At 45.1% G+C, this 14,968-nt stretch overlaps 1 long non-coding RNA gene across 1 annotated transcript; it reads left to right on the top strand.

The window, feature by feature from the left end:
• The first annotated feature begins 4,056 nt into the window (after positions 1–4,056).
• LOC139587854 (uncharacterized) lies at positions 4,057–11,563 on the top strand. Its single transcript, XR_011678519.1, has 4 exons — positions 4,057–6,166; positions 6,944–7,956; positions 8,909–9,153; positions 11,177–11,563. It is a non-coding gene; the product is annotated as an uncharacterized lncRNA (long non-coding RNA).
• Positions 11,564–14,968: the final 3,405 nt, after the last annotated feature.

Below are 14,968 nucleotides of genomic sequence, written 5' to 3' on the forward strand. Positions count from 1 at the left end.
ATCTGAAGACTAAAGTACTGATTTTGGTCTTTAATCAATAGTATTCTGCTGTGTTTGAGGTGAAGTACCCACTGGTAAAGTGCCTACAGACTGGCTTTCCATTTCTGTACATTTAGTGAAGTTCAGCTCTCTCCAGAGGGTTTGTCCTGACCTGCTTAAGCTGTGAAGCTTTTGTGGTGGTGGCTCATGAGGTAACATGTTCAACCAAACCTTTTCTGGTTCATTTTGTTTAGGTGGACGCTTGGATTCATGATGGAAACATGACTAATAGCATGAATATGGTAAAGTCAATCATGCTAAGTGTTAGTTTCTGTCGAAACTTAGTTTTTTCTTTATATAGAAGTATTTGTCCTGGGAGCCCTTGCAATTACACTTTTAGTGCTGGTAAGTAATGTCAGGTGTCTCAAGCCAAAAGTTAATGAGGACTGAAACTAAAACCAGAATGTTATTGTTACTCCTGATACAAGCAGGATTGTTGAACTCCTTGGTTTCTACAATGGCAGTGACTGAAGTTTTTACCTGCAGAAAAAACAGCTGGTGGTCAAGACAGTGAATAAAATCTGTCAGTGCCAGAGCTTGTAGTATACCACCTAACAGCTGGCTAATAGCACAGTTTGCTCTGTCTAGACTAAGGTCTGATTTCTCAAAAGCCAATTATATTCAGTCTTTAGAATGACTACTGCAATTTTTCAAAGAATTGTGTTTGGCTTAATAGATCTATTTATCTGTACTGCTTCTGCTGTATTTGCTTTGGTCTTGGAAAAAATACTCTACTTTGGAACTTTTAAGTCAACTAAAAAAAAAAAGTATACAAAGAGTCTGCTTGTTTGTGATGCTTTTCCCCAAAGTTTATTCCTTGTAAGAAATTTTTGCTGCAATGGGTGTGAGTAAAGTTCCCATCTGTACTTGGAGAATGTGATATCTGTCTGGAAGAAACATTTGCCCATGAATCATACACCTTGGTGGTAAGTCACAAAGAGACAAGTTGGCTTTTTGTTCTGGTTAAGCTAAAAGCCAACAAAACTCTAGAAACTGCTGCTCTGGTCTCCTCAAATAGGATGTGGGTTGTGGAAATTTTGGCTTAATTTGGCAGCAGTTTCAACCAAGCATTAATATGAAGATATTAAATCTTGTGCTTCATTCTTAGGTTGATTTCTCATTACAAAGGGTTTTCTCCTTTTTACAAAAGGTGTTTGAATTGCTTTGTCACAGTTCTGACCCAGTAGAAATTTTCCAGCTCAACCAGCTCTTGTAGAAAGAGTTTTAAATTCCATCATGATGTGGTTATTGAACAGAGCTGTTCCTATGTGTTAAAGCATTGCACCTCTTGAAGGAGAGCATTCAAAGTGTATTTCCCATGCCAGTTGTCCTAAAAGTAATGTCAGAACTTGTTGTTCAGATGAGGTTCTTCCTTGGGTGGAACCATTTTGCTTCCAAGTCTGTTTTTATTCAGCCCAGGTCTGCTGGGAGTGGGGAGAAGAAAACTCTGTGAGCTGTGCAGTGCACTACTGTGAATTGGGGTGATCGTATTGCAGACACTGCTGGACAGCTGGGCCTGGCATTAAGCACCACAAGTGATGCTGACCTGTACTCTGGGAGAGGGACCAAGCATCAAATCAGACATTGCATGTGAAGGATGCCTTTTTCTCCAGCTTTGGCAGCAGGTCAGAAAAGAGGAATTGGTGAGATGCCTTGGGAAAACTCAAAACCACTGTGTAACAAACCTCTTCTGGTGCTACAGGAAGTTATTTTAGACACTGGTTCTATTAATGCATTCTCTTCACTACTAGGAGGATTTCTCTTCAAGAAGTTCAGTTTATGCAGAACATGAAAGATACCTTGTGTTACATGTCCCAGTTCCCTTGTGAATGAGGTTTGTAAGCAGAAGGGATTTGTGTTGGAACAACTGAAGTATTTGGAGAGTGGGAATTCCTGTGCAGCACTCATGGTTGTGATGCAAGACATTTCCTTCATACAAGCCTCACAATACAGGGCCACTGCTATGCCCTGATATCTTATAGACTGTTTTCAGTAATGCTGCCATTAATTTTCTGTTGCCTCAATTTTGAACAGTAAAAAATATTATCTACCAAAATCTAGTAATATTAGGTATATTTGAAGGAATGTCTTCACTAATCCTTTTACTACACATTTCAATAGACACCAAAATAATGCTGTCAATAATCTTAAAATACTTAAATTCTTTTCCCCTTAGTTGGGACATTCAGCCATTTCTGTATTTTTTTTTTCTGCACTGATGCAAACTCTCACTATATTTTACAGTTCATGGCTTGAAGAAAAAGCTGAGTTGCTATTCTGTGCTGCACTATTGTGGTTCACTGAAAAGGACTTAAAGATTGGGAACATCACAAAAAAGAAATCACTGATCTGTTAAACATTCTGTAGAGCCCACACCTCCAGTCATTAGCTGAAGCACTAGAGCACAGGTACACCTTCATATCTTAAAGATGTCATGTTGACTCATCAGATCAAAATGTACATAGTGGTAGAGAATAGAAAGGAAACCATATATATAAAATGAAATAATTTTTTATTAATTGTATACAGGAATACTAGATTTTTCACTCTCACCTGCATGAAGGGCTTGAACTGAACAGGCTTAATACCTGGAGGACTAGGTTGATAGAAATCACTCCAAGTAACAGGGCCATAATAGGATTGGTTTCTAGCTAGAAGCACCACTGTTTGGTTTTTTTTAAGGGAAGAATTTGCTCTGATTTGCACACCATATCTACCCTTTACTTCTAGCCAGTTCATATACTGAACATGCATATGATAATTCTGATGAGATTAGTATTAATGCCTCAGCTGATACAGTGGTGTATCTTTAAATACGTCCCTGTTCTTCTGAGGGTTTTCAGGTGCTGCTGTGGTTTGTTCTTTTGGGATCCTTGGTCAAGATTTAGGATGATTCAGAACTCCCAGTGCTCTTCTGGAAAAAAGTGATCTTGCTTTGTCCTAGCCTGTTGTGGGCTTCTCTGCTGCCTGGGAGTTGCTTTCTCCTGTGCAGGAATTCTTTGAAGGTGGAGTCTTTGGATTGTGCTGCTGAATCGAAACTTTTGTTTTGCTAATGTGATGAGGACCACAGGGATGTACTGGTGAGGGAAGGAGTCAGAGGTCAGCAGAGCATTCCAACCCTGTCAGCCCCTGTGTGCAGAGCATGGAGAGGGTGGGACCCTGAGACACATCCCTGCCTTCCCCTTACCCGGGCTGTGAGCAGCAGCCTTGCCTGGGGCAGCTGAGAGGATGGGCAAGGGCTTTTGGTGTTCCTTCCCTTCAGTGGCCTCCTCTTGCCCTTTGCATGGATGTCAGGTCTGCAGAGGTTAAGCACATTCCTGTGATAAACATGGCAAAAACTAACCTGGAGTTATCCAAGCTGTACCTGGAATGGTGTGAGCTTTCTTATAAATGCAACCCCTGAGGTCAGCTTGGGTTTAGAGCATTTTGAAGTGTTGCTGAAGTCTTACTTATTCAAACCAGTTTTTCACTTACACTACTGTCATAATATGAAGTGAACATCTCCATTTTGCAATTTTGGAAAAGTTCTTTCTAAACCATTGTCGTGTTGGTTTGTTTCATCCTTCCTTTGTTACTTTGAAACTGAGTGGAATGTAGCTTTGTACTGTGTTCCAGTCACAGAATAATGGAGCAACTTTGCCTGGAAAGTTGTGTTAGTGGCCCTGAATCATCAACACTTCTGTCACTGCAGAAACAGGATGGAAGGAGGTTGAACAGACACATTTTGCTTTTTGTATAAAAGCATCTAAACTAAGCATCTCTTAGAGACTTGTTTAAAAACTCTAGATCCCTCTGCTTGAATTTCTTTATTAGCTGCCAAAAAGATTAGGCTATGATAGGTCCAGATTCTGGTTAGTTTTGCAAAGGATCTGAACTGGAGGATATTTACTGACTATTTTTTAAATATATTTAATTTCTCAAGGTTTGACTTGTATACTGTTGCAACCAAGTTTGACAAAAGTGAAACATGAAAAATCTGATAAATTTTAAATGGATTACTTATATATATTTTTAGTTTTTGAAGCTGGAAGCTACAGAATCTCAATTAGCATTTTAGAGATCTATATTGATTTTTACTTCTTCTCCACTTAATTTTTGGCTATGCTTTGCAGTATTTCTGCAGTGAAGTACTGATTCCTTCTCACTGATGTGATTCTCATATGTATACCAAGACATCTCTGGCCTTCCCCTCTACATTTTTTAAATTCCCCAAATCTTTGAGGATGTTTCTGAGTGCAACTCTTGCTAGCTGATTTTCCTGTCTCCTCAAATATTTTGAAGTGCTAATTAATGACACAGTGTGAGCCCAAAGGTTGGCATACCTGTGAACAGCTAGTAAAACTCATCAGCCCAAAGAACTTTCAAATCAACACGACCAAATCATCATCAATAACATCAATACCTGGAAAATTTAAAAAGTGTATCAGTAAAATTTAGAAAAAAGAGGGTTTTTTTTTCTTGGAGATGTTATGGCAAGAGACTTTTAGACCACTTTCAAAAATAGAACCTGCATCATTTTTATTTTACAAGGTATCTTAGAGGTGTGCAGAAGAAAAGATGCATATTTGTGTCCATGTGAATGCAGCACATTTAATCCATGCTTTTCCCACAGGTAGGGGTTGACTTCTGAGGTAAATGCAGTTGGACACAGGGCCAGGCTGTGCCTCTGAGCCATGGTGTGATCCACTTCTCTCTCTCTCTCTGTGACAGAACCTGAGCAAAATCTTGGTTTTGGAAGTCCATGGTTTGCACCTCAGATATGGAATAAGGGACAGTGATTGTGTGGAAGCAGCACAGGAAAAAAGATAAGGAAGGGATGCGAAGATTGGGGGGGGGAATGAACTCTCTGATGTTACTTAGGTCAGCTGTTGAACAATTCTCTGCCAAGTCATCAGAAGGGTGTCCTGGACAAAACATTTCTAAAAGGAGCCTTTCTAGTGCAATTTGCTGCATTTAATAGCTCTGAATGTGAGGCATCTTGGGTGTGTACAGAAAATGGGCAGGATTAACAACAGTTTCTATTGGCACACCCTGAGGAAACTGTCTGATGTCTCCTTCTGAAATTTCCCTGTTGGTTTTTGATGGTAAGGCTGTGAGCAAAGGCAGATGTGGTGCCAAGGTTGTTTCTACTACCTGGCTGATAGAGTGTGTATAATAAATAAATATAAATTAATTTATACATGTATTCACATATTCATATATTTAAATGTCATTATAAAGAAATCAGAGGGTGTTCTGCTGTGTTATAATGTCATGTTCTCATGGCCAGCCAGAAAGGGAGTGGAGACCATTGCTAAGTGACAGTCTTTGCAAAAACTCTTATTTTGTTTTCTTTCCTCCCTCTTGTTTCACTTGGGTGTCATTGCTTGTCCTTAGTGATGTATTCTTTCTGGGATGGCAGCTGTTGGATGCTGGATAATTGTGCAGTGCCTAACAAAGAGAGTCAGAATCCACCTTGGGCCAGGATTAGTTACAATTCAACTGTCTGTAATATTTTTACCCATGCTATTTGAGTAGAATAGAATTTCCCATTCTATCCATTCCATTCCAGTCCCAGAAGATGGTAGGGATAACTCCTTCCTCTTTCCCTCTTGTTGTCCTGCAGACTCAGCATGGAGAATGCTCCAACAGCCATAGATTTTTAGGAAGGATGTATTTCCTTGGCTGTGGGTCATGCAAGACTGGAAAGCACAGCAAATGAAATCAATTCTTCTGCTCAGAACAAAATGTGAAACTTGTGATTTTTATTCCCCAAATATGTGGGGTAAGGACGTGTTCATTCCCTTTAGCCACATGTGCAAGCAGTGAGGAATGAAAGCCTTTACATCACTCCCAGAATATGTGGCTCATTTTACATTTCCACTTTGTGTTTCTCGAGCATACAAGAGTAGCAGAAAGCTGTATTTTTATCCTTGAGCTCTTAGCACAGGGAAGTTAATCCGGCATTCCTGACCGCCAGGAGGAGCTCAGACACAGCCTGCAGCCTCAGCCTCCTGCCTCCGAGCCTGCCAGGATTCCTCCAGAGAGGGAACTTCAATCGGAGCAATGCAGGAGCAGCCACCCCTTGATGCTGCCAGTGCTGCCATTTGACCTAGGAATGCACAGAATAAAACTACACCTGGAAAAGGTAAAACGAGCCAAACCCGAGGGCAGGTGGGACAATGTGCCATGGGGAGATGCTGGGAAGTAAGAGAATGTGATTATCCATCATGCTGTGAATGGCTTTGTTTATACAGAGAATCCTGGCCTCAAACTTAACAACTTAACTTCCAAAATCTGTCTTTTCCCCCTTGGTAAAAAAAAAAAAAAAAAAAAAAAGGCAAGGTGGCATAAACACCAGCTGGCAGCCAGAAGAGGGGAGTGTTCCCATGGTACAGTGCTTTTTAAAGTTTTAGTGAAGCTCTTTATAGGCCACTCAGTAATGCCACTCTCTTCACTAATGTGAATGTTCCCAGTTATCCAGGGGCGGCAGAACAAATTTGTAAGTTAAAGCCTGGAAGTTTTTATTGTGGAAATGATGCTTGATTTCACAGAGCACAGAGCTTCACCTTGCAGCTGCTGATTTTCCTCTTCTATGACAAAACAGGACAGAGCCACCAGCATTGAAATTGATGAAGAAATTATTTTAGCAATTTTCTGCAAAACTGCAGGATGAATGAGAAGAACCCACTGCCTGTCAGATGTGTTCTGCTCTCTATTTTTGTACTTGTTTTAAAATCTAGTATTCAACATTGCCTCAAGACTAACCCATTCCCTTTTCACTGAGGCAAGACACTGATGTCTGTAACCCAGTGACTGTGGGTACCTTTCTTCTTGCTGAAAGAAATCAGTACTGAACAGAGTCTTTTTTATCATAGCTGAGCTCTTATCAGACCATCTCCCTTTATATTGCTTCCTTCCCCAGCCATTGTGGAAACAGACATCCTGCCCAAGGCACCGAAATCCGCAATCTGCTGCTGCTTCTGTGGAGCCTCTGGAATTTTGCCAGCAGCCCCTTGAGGTGGTCCCAGATGTGATTGCTTTTTCTGTGCTACCCTGAAAATATCCGGTGGAAACAAAGGAGAGCTACAGCTTTGGAGGCCAGCACTTCCTCTGCTCTCAGGGATGTACAGTGGGAGATGTTAGGCACAAGGTACCCCAGAGAAATCATGACTAAAATGGCAGGGTCACAGTCAAAGGGATATTCCTACAATAGAATAAAGCCAATCTTTTTATTGCATCTCTCAGCTGGTCCTCAAGTTTACCTCCAGTTCTCTTGAATTCAGGAGATGTGTATGGGATGTCTTTCCCACAGCATTCTTCTGCAGGGAAAATGCAAATTCCTTGTACCTATGTTGTGTGTGAAAGGAGATTAGGTTTTAATACTGCTTTCCTTCAGTGGGAGGAGGGGGGGCAGGAAGCAAACAATTCTATTTTTATTTCAAAGTAACTTGTGCTTAAAATAGCCACTGCCTTAAAATAAAACCTTTTTTTTTTTTTTATTCAATAGCTTTTTTGGGGGGAGAACGCTGTGGGAGAGAGGAGGGACGTGAAAATACCAACTCGTGACAGTTTTTGTGTTTTGGATCTGTGGGAGGTTTTGGATCTGTGGGGGGCTATTCTGGTAGACTTGGAGTTTTCAGTAGTCCTTTCTATCAGGAAACCAACACTGTAGTCCTGGCTGTTGCTGTCAGTGGTTGAAGATACCCATGTGAAGGCAGAGCAAATGCATCTTCCTGCTGGGTTTCCTTGTGTCATGTGTTACAGCCTTTTATTTTTTACTTGGTTCTTTGATCTTCCCTGCAGGTTTCCTGCTCCAGGTTGCCTGACAGAGTTCCCCTGCTTCACTCCACAGGTGTTTGTGCATGCTGTAAGACTTTCAGAAGGATTTTAGACCCATCATCAGTTTTTAGGCATTCACTCCTTGAGGAAGCACGGGTGAGAATCCAATGCCATCTTCACTGTGGGTTTATGGTTGTTGGTTAAAGTGAGTGTTGAGTGTCATAGGAAAGAAAGAAAAAGTTCAAGTATCTCTTTGTTGGGATCCATCTTGCAATCTATCTGTCATTAAAATGAAATTATTGGAGGGAATTCAAAAGAAGAGAAGAAATAAAATATGGTTCCCAGTGAAAGCTACATATGTCAGTCTCAACAGTTCCAGAAATCCATGTGTTGTTCAGCTGGGCTGAAGAACTGTTACCCCTGAAGGCACTTTATTGCTACTTTAAACTATGGAAAACCTCTGCTCTGCAACTTGTTTTCCACACCGAAATACTTAGAGAAAGCTGATGTTGCACTTGTCCCTTGGGTTTTGTAGTGTCTTTTGGAAGAATGTTTATGTAGACCCTGAAATTATTACAGATTTTTCAGGACTGCAATTTACTGTGTTACTCTCCCTCATGTCTCCTCACCAGTCTGCAGATAAACCCAGCCAGCTTTCTGAGATGCAGCTCTGGCTGTCCTTGGGGCCATGTGGTAAGGTTGTCATGTTGGGGATGTGAGGCCATGTCCAATATGGCCTTCAGGTTTATTTCCAGAAACAGAAGTGTATCTCTGTGGCATCTGTTCTGTTAAATATTGACTTTCTATTAGCAGTGTTAGAGGTAAGGAACCTCCCTGGAAAAAATCAGCTCATGGGGATCTGCATGGTGTTTCTATGACCGGAGCACAAGTTTTTTATGTTTGTTTTTTAATTTCTTTATTTTTTTAAGTTGGGACAGAGAGAGAGAGGTGTTTTGAAGCATCTTCTCATACAAGGCAGGAACATCAAAAAACAAAGCACAGGGTACTCAGTCCTTTGCAAGCAAGACTGATAAAGCAGAGCACCTTAGTGACTGAAGGTCTGAGATGCATTTTAAACAATGCCTGCCTATTTGTTGTTACTTTTCAGAAAACGCCCTGACCTTGCAGGCTTACAGATGGGTTTTTCTTAACACTGGGTGCAATGCCAGCTCCAGCCAGAAACACAGCACCCCCTGTAAGCAAACAGCCTGAATAAAGGGTCAGAGGTGGTTGTGAAGAGTCAGAGAGCTTGAGTCCAAAGCATGATGAAAACTTCTACATGAGAGGAAGATGCAAGAGCTAAATCTGATGGTCCATGGTGATACACATACTGAATTTGCAGCCAAGGAGGAGGTAAGTTCCTTTGTGCATTTGCAAGCACACAACGCCAGTCTACAATTGTTGCATGTGGCACAGTCTTGGCTCTTTGCATCAGAAGGGGCACTGTAAAATGCTGTGAGGTGAGCTCTGTGCCTGTCCCTCTGCCTGTGGTGTGAGCTGACTGCTAGTCAAGGAGAGCCCATGCCAGCTGATGGGAAGGGTGCATTTCCAAGGGCTGATGCTCCACTCAATACCCATTTGTTCCAGAGCATTTCTGCCAAGGCTTCCATGAGGAATGTGTGGGTGGGAGCTCTTGCCCCATCTCATACACGTGTCTCACCCAAACCACAGCAAAGGAGAGACACAGAAGCAATCTGTGCTGAAGACACCAAAAGAAGCTGGCTGCAGAGCAGGGCCCTCTGTTGCCCCCCCGGGTCCCCAGCCTGGCAACCTGAGAGTTGACTGTAGCTATTTCATTTCCAGGAAAGAGGCTGATGCTATTGACCCTGAGCATTATTTGCTTAATGAAATACAGGGAACTGAGGGGTGGGGGCTAGATGTGAGCATCTGCAGCTTGTATTTTCATTTGCTGTGTTTCCAGAGCAGCTCCTCTTCTGTGGCAGACTGCAGGAGTGGGCAGGTAAAGCTGCTTCTGAGGGAAGCAAGTGTCTCACCTCTCAAGTGTCTCACTCCAAAGGCAAAGGCAGGGGAGACACGAGTGAGAGCAGCAGCTCTGGAAAGGGAATTAACAGGGGAATTGGAGATTAAAACATCAGATTGAAAAGGAACAATAAATCCCTGTTGGGAAATATAACTGGGGGGTAGAGCAGGAACAGAATGCTGGTTTTCCTCCCTCTCCTTCCCAGGAAGTGTTTTGCAAGAATGCCTCAGCACTGCCAGAACACTGATGGCTGGTAGAGACATCCCTGCTCCAGGGGTGTCATATGCTGGAATGCTCTGCATTGCTGCCTGCAGCCCTTACTGATGCAAACCACGTGGCTGGAGCTGTCCTGCCTGATGAGGAGCCACAGTCTTAGTACTGCCAGGACCTTGCAGCAGGACAGTGTTTTGCCAGATGCCCTTAGCCCTCAATGGCTCTAGAGAGCCCCTCGTGCCCCTCGTGTCTGGGCCCTGCCTGTGACACTGAGCCTGGCTGTCACCTTGTCCCTGTGGCCCAAGCAGAGCAGGGACTTGGCTGTGAGAGCAGACTGGCCTCAGCCTGAGCTGCTGGACCAGCTGGGCTCTGCCAGGGCTGCTCGTTCCAGCAGCTTTGCTACTGAAAGCAGAGGGGGAGGCAGGTCATGTATCAAGCTGACTTCTGGATAGTGTGGCATCTTTGTTTGCTAGAAAGCCCAAATGGATTTGCAGATTCCAAAGAAAATGCCATCTGCCTCATTACTGAGCTGCATTCTGTTCCTGCTCTACCCCCCAGTTATATTTCCCAACAGGGATTTATTGTTTCTTTTCAATCTGATGTTTTAATCTCCAATTCCCCTGTTAATTCCCTTTCCAGAGCTGCTGCTCTCACTCGTGTCTCCCCTGCCTTTGCCTTTGGAGTGAGACACTTGAGAGGTGAGACACTTGCTTCCCTCAGAAGCAGCTTTACCTGCCCACTCCTGCTGTCTGCCACAGGAGAGGAGCTGCTCTGGAAACACAGCAAATGAAAATACAGCCACAAAGTTGTACAGGTCCTGCCTTTCCCACCCTGTTCCTGTGAGCCAGATATTAAACACCTGAGCTGGCATGCTGGGGCTCTGGGCTTTTCAGGAGACACCAAACCAGGCTGGAGGGTGGCATGGTGTCTGTGCTTGCCCTGAGTCCTTTGCAGGACAACTCTCTCCAAAGCAAAGCAAGGAAGGAGAATGTACACATAAGCATTGCTGGCCTGCACAGAGCTTGGCCAAGGTCTGTGCTGCCTTCATGCTCAACTCCTTGCTCTGAAGAACCTACAGCAAAGCAGGAAGAAAAATGGCCCTGGCTGCTTGCTTAGCAGAGATGAACAGTTGGTGGCAGCTGAAAATGAGGCTTTTAGTGACAAGGTTGTCTTTCCCTGCAGGTGGAAGCTGTCTGGGAGGAAGGACCAAGGCATTCTGCATTTGAGGAGCTTCCAGAAAAGCCTGACAATTGCATATTTCAGAACATGTACTCTCAGATGAATAACCAAAATATTTAAGGCTAAGTCAGCCAGTGATGTGGCACAGCAGGGACACAGCGTTTGCACTCGAGTGCCAAATCCACACCCCTCCTCCGTGTCCCACTGTCTACGGCGTGTGCTGTACAACAAGTCCCTTCTGTCCCACAAAGGGCTGTGTTTCCTGTGGTTTGTCCTGTGGTGCCTATTTCTCAGCTTTTCCTGCTGAGAGGATGCAAGAGGATGCCATGGCTGGACCGGGCGGGCGGCAGCGGCAGGATCGTCCCTGCTGGCTCGTGCCAGACCCTGTGCAGCTGCAGGCCTCAGTGCCAGGGGCAGGGGCTCTGCCTGTGCTGCAGAGAGCCTGGTTCAGCAGCAAAACCCTCAAGCTGTCTCCAAGGCCTCCTAGAAAAACCATCTGCAGGCATTGCACTTGGGTGGGAGCAGTCACTGCTGGATGTGCTTGCTGGCTCGTTCATCCGTGAGACGCATGAATGTCTTCCATTCTCTCCCCATGGCATGGGGACAGGGCACCCCCAAAGGCTTCACCTTGAGGATCCCAGGCTCCTCACTGCTTGAGGGTGTGATCAAAGTGCAAGGGTTTGTGTTTTCTTTCCTTCCTTACCCTGGAGGTCTTTAGCTGAAGCTTGCTGAAACTTGTGGGAAGACTTGTTGGCTTCTCCATGGACTGAAATGATGGCTTGCTTCTCCATCAGCTACATGTCTGTGGCATTCTGCTGGTGCCTTTTTAGGTTACATTTCTCAGGATAAAACAAAAAGAGTGTAGGGGAGGAAAGGGAAAAAAACCCCAAGAAACATTTTCCTTAATCTTTCCTTTGCCTAAAAGAGCATTAGGTGGCTGGAGAGGGATGAGAGAGTTAGAGGGATTGCCAGAACTTAGTGATTTGGTACCCTCTGCACCTGCTGCTGAGCAGCCACCTGTTAAATAGAAACAGTTGGATGCATGTGGAATAATCTCTTAATACTGCTCCTACTGTCTTGTCTCCACTGATATGCAGGATATGTTGCATCTTCTTTCTGGATATACTTTATGAGAGTACAGCAGGAGGCTAGATGTGTTTTCCATGTGAGTACAGTTGCATAATGCATGGCCATTGACCTGGGGCTTGGATCTGGCCTGTTTGAGCTGGAATGGTAACTTTTCCCACCAAACTGGTAGTGGGATGCCTGTTGGGGGCACCCAAAGAGACACTGGGAAAGGAGAGGGTGATTGTTTGACAACCTTGGCCATGTTGGTGAGTCCAGGAAGCAACACTGACCATGACCTCCCTCTTTGTTGGTCCCTGAATCTCTCCAGAGCACCAAAGGGCTAGGTCAGCTGTTATCAGAGGCTGCAGTGGGATGGAAAGTGGCTGGCAGAGACTGGCAGCTCCTGGTAGTGGTGGTGAAGTCTGGGGATGCTCAGCATCTGCTGATTGAAAGCACTCTTGGTGGTCTAGAGGTCCAATTCTGAACAGGACTGAGAAGTATTCCTGACATCTGTTTAACTCATCCCAGCTGATTATGTTCCAGTCCCAAGCTTTGACAAGTGCAGAAGCCCACAAACCAGCGGCCTTGTGCCCCTGAAAACTCATCTTTGTGTGGCAATAGAGGCCCACATGGTCCAACAGCACTGTGACAAGGAACAAGGGCTTGGCCCCAGCTGGGTAGTTGCTCCCCTTGGAAGTTTTTCCATTTCTGGAAGGAGAGCCTCAGCTGGTGCAGCCTGTGCTGGTCCCAGCGACATGTGGAGGCTGTTACGTGCTTACATCAATCACAGCATGCTAGTTTATTTTCTTTCTCCTTGGATGTTTTGTAATGCCTTCTCAATTCAATGGCTAATACTTTTCATAATTACATTTCAGCGGCTGCACCAATCTGGAATTTGTACAGATGTCCTGAATTTTGCAATGTTCTCACTTGCATGAGGCACCTCTCACAAAGCACTGATGCCACGGCGAGGGTGTCCCACGAGGCAGCCACACTGCTGAGAGTGCTGCAGCCCCTGCCAGAGCAGTGAACTTCCTCAGGCTAATGGTCTCCTTGTCCTGCCTCTACCTGGGGAGCAGCAGGTGCCCTGAGCAGCCCCCTTGTTCTCCTTGTCTCACATGGCAAGTCAGCTGGGGACAGAAACAAGCAGAGGTTTGTGGTGCCTGCACAGCAAGGACTCCCAAGATGGAGCCACGTGGAGATGCCAGGAGCTAGGGATACACTGGCTGGGATTGTTTTAAGGCATCCAGGAGAGGAGCTGAATTCAGATCTTCCATATTCAGGATGGTGACTCCTTGGCACTGGCCACAGTGACCCCAGATCCAAGGGCCTCACAGGGCTGCAGCTGAGTCCTGTGAGGGAAAGTCCTCCCTTCCTCTCTCCATGCATATTCTGCATCTGTGCTGAGCTACAAGGGAAAGAAAGCACATGGTATTTCTTCCTTTGTGCAGCCTGCAGTGGAGCCTTGCTGGGCTGCCCTGGCTCAGTGCTATGTGCAAAGGAAATCTCCTCCTGAGACGCCCCGCAGGGCTCGGATTTGCTTCTGAAGCAGGAGATGGAGTGACCTCTGTTTCAACATGAACAATCCTGGTTTAGTTCCTGCCCCTCCACTGATGCAGGTCTTTATTAGAGCTGACTGGGTCCATAACCTCTGCTGGCTGCAGGCTCTCCCTGCTGCTGGTGCTGTGTGAAGTGCTGTTTGTACTTCCTTCCATTCCTGCTGACCTTACCTGCCAGGAATGATGCAATCAGGCCGACAAGATCATAGGGAGGTTCAAAGTCCAGGATGGAAAAAGGAGAGGGAGGGGGGTGAAAAAGCACCAAAAATAGAGTTTTCAAGGCTGAAGGTTATTTCAGTGTGTGGCTCAGGGGACATCAGCGGCATGCTGGAGCCTCCAGATTGGGGGGGAACATCCATTTGGTGCCTTTCATTTCCTGTAGCTCTCTGTACTTAAGCAATCACAACTTGCAGCAGTGTTGAGTCCACAGACTTCAGGCAAACCCAAAGAGAAGTGAATCTCTGAGGGCTGGTGGAGCCCTGGCTGCTGGAGAGGGAGGGGTGGCAAGGACCATCAGCAAAGGCTGCTATGAGCTGCTCTGTGAGGGGAGTCCTGGAGGCCTCTGGAGGGACATGGCTCTGGGGAACAGCCACAAGCAGTGGTTGGGATGTTCTGAGTGGCCTTTGGGAGAAGCTTCTCCACAGGATGGTGCAGCACTGGAACAGGTTACCAAGAGAGGTCAGGGACTCCAGAGGGGGTTTAAGACTTGGCTAGACAAAATAAGGGATGATCTGAGCAAGTGTTGGCAACAATCCTGCTTCTTATGGGAGACAGGGCCAGAGGCACCCGGAGATCCTTCCCAGCAGATACTTCCATGACTGTACTTACATTAAAATTGAATAAACATGCCCTTGTGTTGACTTAACCTTCCCAGTGAGCATGTTGATCTGGTTTTGTTGACATGCTTGTTCCTAGAATCCGATTCTCACTAAATACAGGTGAAAATGGGGGGTGGCCTGTATGTTACCTGAAAAAAAATAGGAGTTAGGTGTTTGATTAGTTTCTGGTGCCATCCCTCTGGCTCTGGGGAGCTGGCAAGCACTGCACTGCCTGAGATGATATGGTGCCATGTTATATAAAAAGACACATGCTGTCCTTACAAGTCACTGCTCCCTGTTAGCCAGGACACACCAGGACGTGTGTTCCTGTGCTGTCCCATGGGGGGGTG

This window comes from Agelaius tricolor, unplaced genomic scaffold, assembly GCF_023055355.1.
Source record: "Agelaius tricolor isolate 1412-34295 unplaced genomic scaffold, bAgeTri1.0.p SCAF_3, whole genome shotgun sequence".
In the NCBI taxonomy this organism is placed as follows: domain Eukaryota; kingdom Metazoa; phylum Chordata; class Aves; order Passeriformes; family Icteridae; genus Agelaius; species Agelaius tricolor.